The sequence below is a fragment of the Phaethon lepturus genome, unplaced genomic scaffold, assembly GCF_000687285.1.
Source record: "Phaethon lepturus isolate BGI_N335 unplaced genomic scaffold, ASM68728v1 scaffold35833, whole genome shotgun sequence".
Lineage (NCBI taxonomy): Eukaryota > Metazoa > Chordata > Aves > Phaethontiformes > Phaethontidae > Phaethon > Phaethon lepturus.
In genome coordinates, this window is record NW_010529266.1 from 1 (window position 1) to 8,242 (window position 8,242).

Below are 8,242 nucleotides of genomic sequence, written 5' to 3' on the forward strand. Positions count from 1 at the left end.
ATATATATATATATTTTTAAATAAACTATTTGAGTAAGGTAAAATAGTTCCTGAACTTGAGAAGCTGGTAATTAATTAAAATATTTAAATATATAGGCAACCACTGCGGCAGATATGGGAAAGGCAAGGGCTGCTCCAAAGGCAGGCAGGCAAAGGCTGTGTGTGGAGGAAGGGCAGCTCCAAGGGAGCTGTTTTGGCAGGCCGTCAGGTGCTGGGGCTGGATCTGTTGCACTCTCTCTCCTTGGCTTGCTCTCACTTACTGTGAATCCCTGGGGCCGTGTTAAGCCTGGCATTTTAGGAAATGTACTGTATTATAGTATTGACTAGCCGCAATTTATGCATTCTATACTTGTACAAATAGTTATTAGCTATACATACAGCAGGCTGTACTGAGATGCTATCGTAGAACAATATGGGTTGATAGGGAGCACTGGAGGTCCTCTGGTCTGACCTCTGCCTCAAAGCAGGGCCAACTTGGCATAGGTTCCTCAAGGGTTTTGAGTTTTCAGTGCCTCTAGGGATAGAAGTGTCGTAGTACTACTCAGTTCTTCATGCAGTTTATCCCAAAACAAAGGAACAGCACAAGCTGTGTTGAGCTGTGATGTGGAGATCATTGGGACAGTGGTATGATGCGTACGAACCTTGTTTTGTATCTGGGACACAAAAGGCAAAGCTGCTCCTCTGTTGTTCTCACTTGTCCTTCTGCTCAAAATGGAGCTTCCATCTGCTGATCTTGTGGAATGCAAAGAACTCTTAAACATTAGTTCCTGGAGATTGTTGTTCCTTATTGTCCAGTGGTAACCTAAAATTTTTGAGAGAAAAGCATATTCCTGAGCTAAGGAATAGTTGCCATAAAGTCACTGACATTTAAACGCTTTCTTTTTGTAACAGGGCTGTCCCAGCAAACAGGACGTTTTTATGGCTGGGATGACTTCATCTATGGAAACTCTCTCATTGCAAGTCCTTTTGTTTCACAAGAGCAAACAAATAGCACAGCCAAGCTGCAAATTAACCTTCTGGAACAATCAAGGTCAGACTTTGACCCAGAAGCTCAAGACACTTGTAGGAAAGTTGTTCTTTGGTTCCCAGCCAAGGGCTCACCAGCACGGAAGCTGGACAGGAAGACCCCATCGGAGTTGTGTCAGTTGTTACAAAGACCTTTCTGAAAGGAGATTTCCACTTCTGTCCTAGTTGTGTACCGCAGTTTCCTACTTCTAGGGGTTCCTGCCAAAGCTGAACCCCTCACAGCACTGCCAGGGATCTAGCACCAAGTCTGCATACTGAAGAAAACATTTTGGTTCTTGTGGTTCTTAGCATGGTTGATGCTGTAACCAAAATGTGACATGGAGCATAGCACCACGTAGGACTTGGGAACATGCAAGAGGCCCAAGTATCGTGGCAGTTAGTGACAGTGGCCAAATTTAAAACATGACTGAAATTTCACTGCAAATGTCTCATTCTCTTACTACCTCTGTTGAAGACACTGAACCTCCTACATTTTTAAGAGGCATTCAGTGGCTCTCTGAAGTCACCAAGGCCAGGAAAGCTGCCATTAGAGTTACGCATTCCCTCTTTAGTTTCTCAGGCAGTGTCAGATGATCATTAGAAATCTGAGCATTTGTGTTAATCATAGAATAGTTTGCACTGGAAGGGACCTTCAAAGGTCATCTAGTCCAACACCTTGCAATGAGCAGGGACATCTTCAACTAGATCAGGTTGCTCAGAGCCCTGTCCAACCTGACCTGGAATGTTTCCAGGGATGGGGCATCTACCACCTCTCTGGGCAACCTGGGCCAGAGTCTCACCACCCTCATGGTCAAAAATTTCTTATGTCTAGTCAAAATCTGCCCTCTTTCAGTTTAAAACCATTACCCCTTGTCCTATCACAAGAGGCCCTGTTAAAAAGTCTGTCCCCATCTTTCTTATAGGCCCCCTTTAAGTACTGGAAGGCTGCAGTAAGGTCTCCCTGGAGCCCTCTCCAGGCTTAACAACCCCACCTCTCTCAGCCTGTCCTCACAGCAGAGCTGTTCCATCCTTCTGATCATTGTTGTGGCCTCCTCTGGACCCGCTCCAATAGGTCCATGTCTTTCCTGTGCTGAGGGCTCCAGAGCTGGAAGCAGGACTCCCGGTGGGTCTCACCAGAGCGGAGTAGAGGGGCAGAATCGCCTCCCTTGACCTGCTGGCCACGCTGCTTTGGATGCAGTCCAGGATGTGGTTGGCCTTGTGAGCTGCAAGCACACATTGCCGGCTCATGTCCAGCTTTTCATCCACCAGTCCTTCTTAGCAGGGCTGCTGTCGATCCCTTCATCCCCCAGCCTGCGCTGATACTGAGGGTTGCCCTGACCCACGCCTTGTTGACTGTTTACAATGTGTGAGTTTCCCATCTAGCTTTGAAAGAGTCATCCTTGGAAGAGGATTTTATAGATCTTGATCTCAAGTGCCTTCACCCATCCTGTGCTTTTGAAGTCATATTTGGGATCTTGCTGTGAAAAGGGGGAACTTGTATGAAAACAAACTTCTTACCTTCTTACAAACCCATACCACCTCCTTATTCTGTTTCTAAGGCAAGAGAACATAAACAGTCCATGGTCCAGCTCAGGGAACTGTGGTATTTCAGTCTCCTTTGCGTTCCTGGATTGTTTTCCTCAGCATTCATGTTAAAATAGTGGTTCATTTGTTTTTTCAGTGGATTACAGATGATCTTCAGAATATTTTGTGGACTACCACATGCGTACATAACTACACTTTAGGTTGAACACATTATTTGTTACTTTTTAAGATCATCCTATAAACCACTTAAGGGATTATCAGTGTCCCGTGGATCATGGGGTTTGCCTGCCACTTTGAAGTATTCCTCATGAGAGTGGGAAGGAATTGTCTTTTGGATTTCTGTAAAAGATGTTGATGGAGCAGTTCTGAAACTAATTCATGTTCTATGTTGAAGTTGCCTATGAAGTGGACAATGATGTACTCAGACGTGCTCATCTGAGAAATGAGACAAGTCTGCTGAGATGTATGTGGCAGAAAAGAACACTGTGTCTGAACACATCAAATCTACTTCTCCCCAGAAACTACTGCAATGAGTAGAAAAGGTCGCTGTAAAACCATAGCTCCAAGAAGTGGGAACTCAGAGGAACTGTAATTTATTAGCACGGGGATACTAGTTACCAAGCCTTGTTATGAAGGTTGGGGTACTGAATCATTGTCCCTTTGTAGGCAGGAGGCATTGTTTTAGAAGGATAAGAAAGTCAGGTTACTGCCCGATACTTGCTTTTGCAAGTGTGCCGCTGGATTTGACCACTCCTGCTTTTCCTCCAGTACTCTTACAGGAGCTCCAGAATTAAAGTGATCTTTCGAAATGAAAGTCACAGGTAGCAAATTACCAAGTTATTTTGTAATTGTTAACTATATAGTCCCACATACCTTGAAGAAATCTGGAAAGACACACCTTCACACTGAGAAGAAGGGGCAGACAGCACAGCAATGGCTTGTCCCTGCACCCCTTTTTAGGTTGCTTGGAGGATTTGTAGAAATGCTTTCCCAGCCGAGGCAACTGCGTGTGATGCTTCAGTTGTATCACTCCATTTTGAGGTCTAGGCCTTCAACGTTTGTTTAGAGATGTGAGCCTACTTGCATGTATAGTCTTATATCGTCATGTCCCACTCTTGGGTCGTCGAGTTCGTCTCATTTGTCATCACCCTTGCTTAGCTCTGCGGGATTTTTTTTGCCCAGGATGCTGTTGCACCACTCGGTATGCACGGCCACCCAACAAGAAGTGCTGTCAGGCTTGTGGGATCACTGCCAATCCTTCTGCTATTCCTTTGGCTTGCCAACTGCTTAGATTTTAAGCACTAAATTGCCCTGTTAGCAAGGCATCCTCTCGGATATGTGCTCCTTTTTATCAACGAGTGAATTGGTGGAAGCTTTCTTCGGAGTTATGTGAAGTACTTAACACCTTAACTGTTTTAAAACTGAAGGAACCAGGAACCCCACCGTCTGAACCCTTTCTCACATTCGCTGTCCCAAGCATCATCTCTTACCTCAGCTGTCTTCCATTTTTCAAGCAGGCTCTGTAAGCTGATCTTGTAGCTAGGTGCAGGTCTGGCTGCAGCTTCAGGACTTGCGTCTACTTGCCGGATCCCATGGCCTCATGCGCCTGCATGAAGTTGTCCAGCATATCACAACCTTGGTGTAGTGGGGGCCAACAGGTTCAGTAGGATCTGTGTAGCTGCTTGTCTGCTCTTGAGCAGTGGAAGGTCTTGATAAATACAGTAAAGGAGCTCTCTGTTCAGAGCTACAGCAATGGGAGTTTTATTACTGGGAAGGTGGGCATATGTGCAAGCTTAAAACATCAGCCCTGAGAGAGGAAAATACCCTTGAGCTCAGAGAGACCATGAGGACTGTGAGTTATGCTGACGGTGCACTTCAGGGAAAACAATTTAAAATCTCTTGAGATAAGTCACTGTCTTGGAAGTCAGCTCAGAGGAACCTGGATGTAGTCAGTTGCTCAGAGGTGAAAGAATTTCTTTACAGCAACTGGGTAACTTAAAATATGCTTTACACAAACTTAATTTGTGCTTCATTAGAGTCCTGACTACCTGATTTACATGACAGAGGGGACACTGAGGTGTAGGAGGTGTCTTCTTCCACTTACCCTTTTCATATAGTATGAGACATGTCAGCATCTTGGTACTGCTGACTAAAGCCTCCAAATCCAAAAGCAGAAATAGTCTACATCCCAGAATAGCCCTATGCACAGATGACTTGTAATTACAATGCCTGGTCAGGCGTTGGAACAGGCTGCCCAGGGAGGTGGTGGAGTCGCCATCTCTGGAAGTGTTCAAGAAACGTGTGGATGTGGCGCTTCAGGACATGGTCTAGGGGACATGGTGGCGCTGGATTAATGGTTGGACTTGATGATCTTGAAGGTCCTTTCCAACCTAGTGTTTCTGTGATTCTGTGATACAATAAGGTGGTAAGTAGAATTTATTTTCATCATGGAGCTATGTTACTATTCAATTTGAATCGTAATCATTATTAGCTGCCTTTTTTTGTTGCATTTTAGGCTAGTGCACATTCTGTCCTCTAAATTAGTTTCCAGAATCTTGACAGATAAAACAAGATGTCTGCCCTCTTAAGGCTCCCTTCCTTAATACCACATAATATACAGGACTACTTGTTTAGGCTTTTTTAGAATTTAAGAATTTAAGACAGTTATAATGAGCTGAAATAACAAAACTCAACAGTGCATGAACAAAATTGTCACAAATATTTAAATTGTCCTTAACATATCCCCAATTAAATTTCGAGTATCATGTAGTGTAAAAAACCTCTTATTTTGCCCCCAGTCCAAAGATTGTATTTTTTCCAAGACAGAGACGGTGCTTGCCCCAAACCACTTCCAAGGTGAAATGGAATAGCTGACATCTTTAACTTGAAGATGTCTCTATGTCCATCTTGCCACCAGGCAGGAAAGACCTGAGGTCCGTCAGGACTCGGGTCTGTGAGACTGCCAAGGTCTTGCAATCGGATCCAGCACAAATGAGGAGCTGACAGGTTCTTACGGTAATGTTTATCATGGCTCCCGGCACCTATTTGACATCAACAGCCATCATCTCCAAGAACTCGTTAAGTGTAGAACTCTAGCTCAAAATTTAGCAAATTAAATTCAGGATAAACCAAGAATTTAGTAACATCCTGTTTTAAGGGTTTTTTTCAGCTTCTTCACATTCCAAACTGAGACATCTTTAGACCATTATTAGTGATGAAAGTAATATTTCATGTTCTGCTTCCTGTGTATATACGAATCTCAAGTATTGAAGAATCTGGAAGAAAATGGAACAAAACAGCCTGAAAAGAATTAGCAGGGAAGTAATTATTATTTATCATCACAGAAAATATGTGGCTGGGAAACTGCCACATTTGAGTTGATCACCCCATCTGTGTAGCTTTTCATTTATAACAGTTCCTCCTCTGGGCTCTGAGGTGTTATTTCCTTTTTTTTTCCCCCTGTTACATATGTCTTTAAATAGATAACGATTGTTGGGTGGAGAAAGAGTAATTTTACCTCATTTAAAGGAGTGAATGAAAGCTTTCTACAAGTTGTAAGCCGTTTGTGACCTTTTAGCTAATCATGAATGACTTTCTCCAAAGAGTCGAAGTGCTCTAAAATTGGGCTTCTGAGCTCCAGCGGTTGAGGTGTGCGTCCGCCGCCCCACCTTCCTCTCCTGCTGTGATCGAGGAGGTGAGCAGAACCAGGTCAGGGAGCCGCTACGTGCACGACGTCAGCAGCGGAAGAGGCTCGGGGGTCAGGCAGGGCCAGGCAGCGCTGCGCAGGCCGAGCAGTAACGTCTCCTGCTGGATTAGAGAACGCAAAGAAGCCCCTCCGCACTCCTGCTCCGCGCAACAGGCTGAGGGTTACGGAGGCCCGAAGGACGGGGGAGATGGCGGTTCTGCGCCTGTGTACGACGTTCCTTGTTCATTGAGCACGGTTGGGAAATGGGCTTTTGGGAAAAGCAAGCTATACACGCACCTTCCGCTGCCTGCTCCTCACGTTCAAACCTGCAACCTGTTACCTCTGGAATCATGTCCTCGTTCTTTCCTTGGATGGTAAATCTCATGATAATTGTTTTCTCCTTCATGCTGTTAAACTGAGCTTTGTGGCTAAGCGCAGACTTATCCGTTACCAAATGCACAGTCGTAGTTCATCGTACTCACAGCTGAGAGATTCGGGGTTACGGTGAAATTTCGGTGGGCTGCATTAGAATTCAGATCTTGTCTTTTCACAGGCAAGAAAACTCACACTTTTTGAAAGCCCTAACGGGACCCAGCCTTTATCAGCCAGGACAGGAAAGGCTGTTTCACCCCGTGGGCTTTGTGACCTGGTGCAGTTACACACCGAGTGTGTAATTCCGCACTTCCAGAGGATCCGTGAATGGAGAGGTATTGCTCCCAGCCCTGCGGACAGAAGTTGCTCACTGGCTTACACGCCCTGCAGGAAGTCCCAAGATGCTTTCCCCGCCCGGCTGTGGTCTTTTGGACACAACTTGCTTGTGTCTGCCCTGACATGGTTGAGTGATGAGTTTAACAAGATTTATCCTCCCCATATATCTTGTCCAAAGCCTTTAATCCAGCTACTGAGAAGATTATGGTTTACGTACTGGAAAACCACAGGGTCTACGCTTTCATGGGGCTTGCCCAGGACTTGACTATACTTCTGCCTTACAAAAATGAAATAAATTATTCGGGGGGGGGAAGTGTGTAAAACTATTTACTGCTACCTTCTGATTTGTTCCATATCCTATGCAGCTTGAGTGCGAACTCATGGTCCAGCTTTCCAAGACCACAAAATCACAAAATTACTTTCCCTTAAGCTTGTGAATTACCCAGCTTTGTTTCTTTTCCTCAGTCTCTTTTTTCCACAAGTTTTTAAGATTATTTATTCCAAGTAGGTTAAGAACTTTTCTTAACTTTTCTTAAATGCATTTTCAGCATTTTATGACCAAAAAAACCCAACTTGAAGTGCTGATCCTCAAACCAAAACCAGAGTGTCTTTATTTTGCTACAGCATCACCCAGGAGTATGAAAGATGTCAACAGCAGGCAGGGCTTGGGCTCTGTACAAATCTTTATCAAGAAGAGGCTTTAATTAAAAACATGAGATGAGAAGTAAATGTGGTTTTTTTCATTTAAGATCCTGGACCTCTTTACCATTTTGCAGGTTAATACACAGCCTGATGCTTCAAATATTAAGGGGATAGCTGCCCATTAATGACCTGTAATGAGTATTGCATTTTCTCTCCATATACAGAAACAGAATAAAAAATTAAATGTAATGAAAACTCTAAGAATGACATTAATCAGTCATGAAGAATAGCATTTATTAATATGACCTGTAAAATGTATCACCTGTCACCATTTAGACCACTTCAGATATTTTACACAGCTTCAGTAAAATCAGTAACAGGGTGTTTACAGCTACTCTCTCAACCGACATGGAAACGTTTATACATTTCATTGGAGCAGTAAAAAAATCCTCATCTTTGAACTTGCTCTCAACAATATGAGAAATGAAATCATACATGAAATCATATGTCCACAGACATACCACATACCTCTTCCCAGCCCTTCGTGCTCTACAATCAGAGCTTACAGAGCAGCTATGCTTTCTGAGAGTGCAGGTCTGAGTCCAATTGCTGAGTGCACGCTGGTGGAAACATCTGCTGTTGCAGATCCCGCTCTTC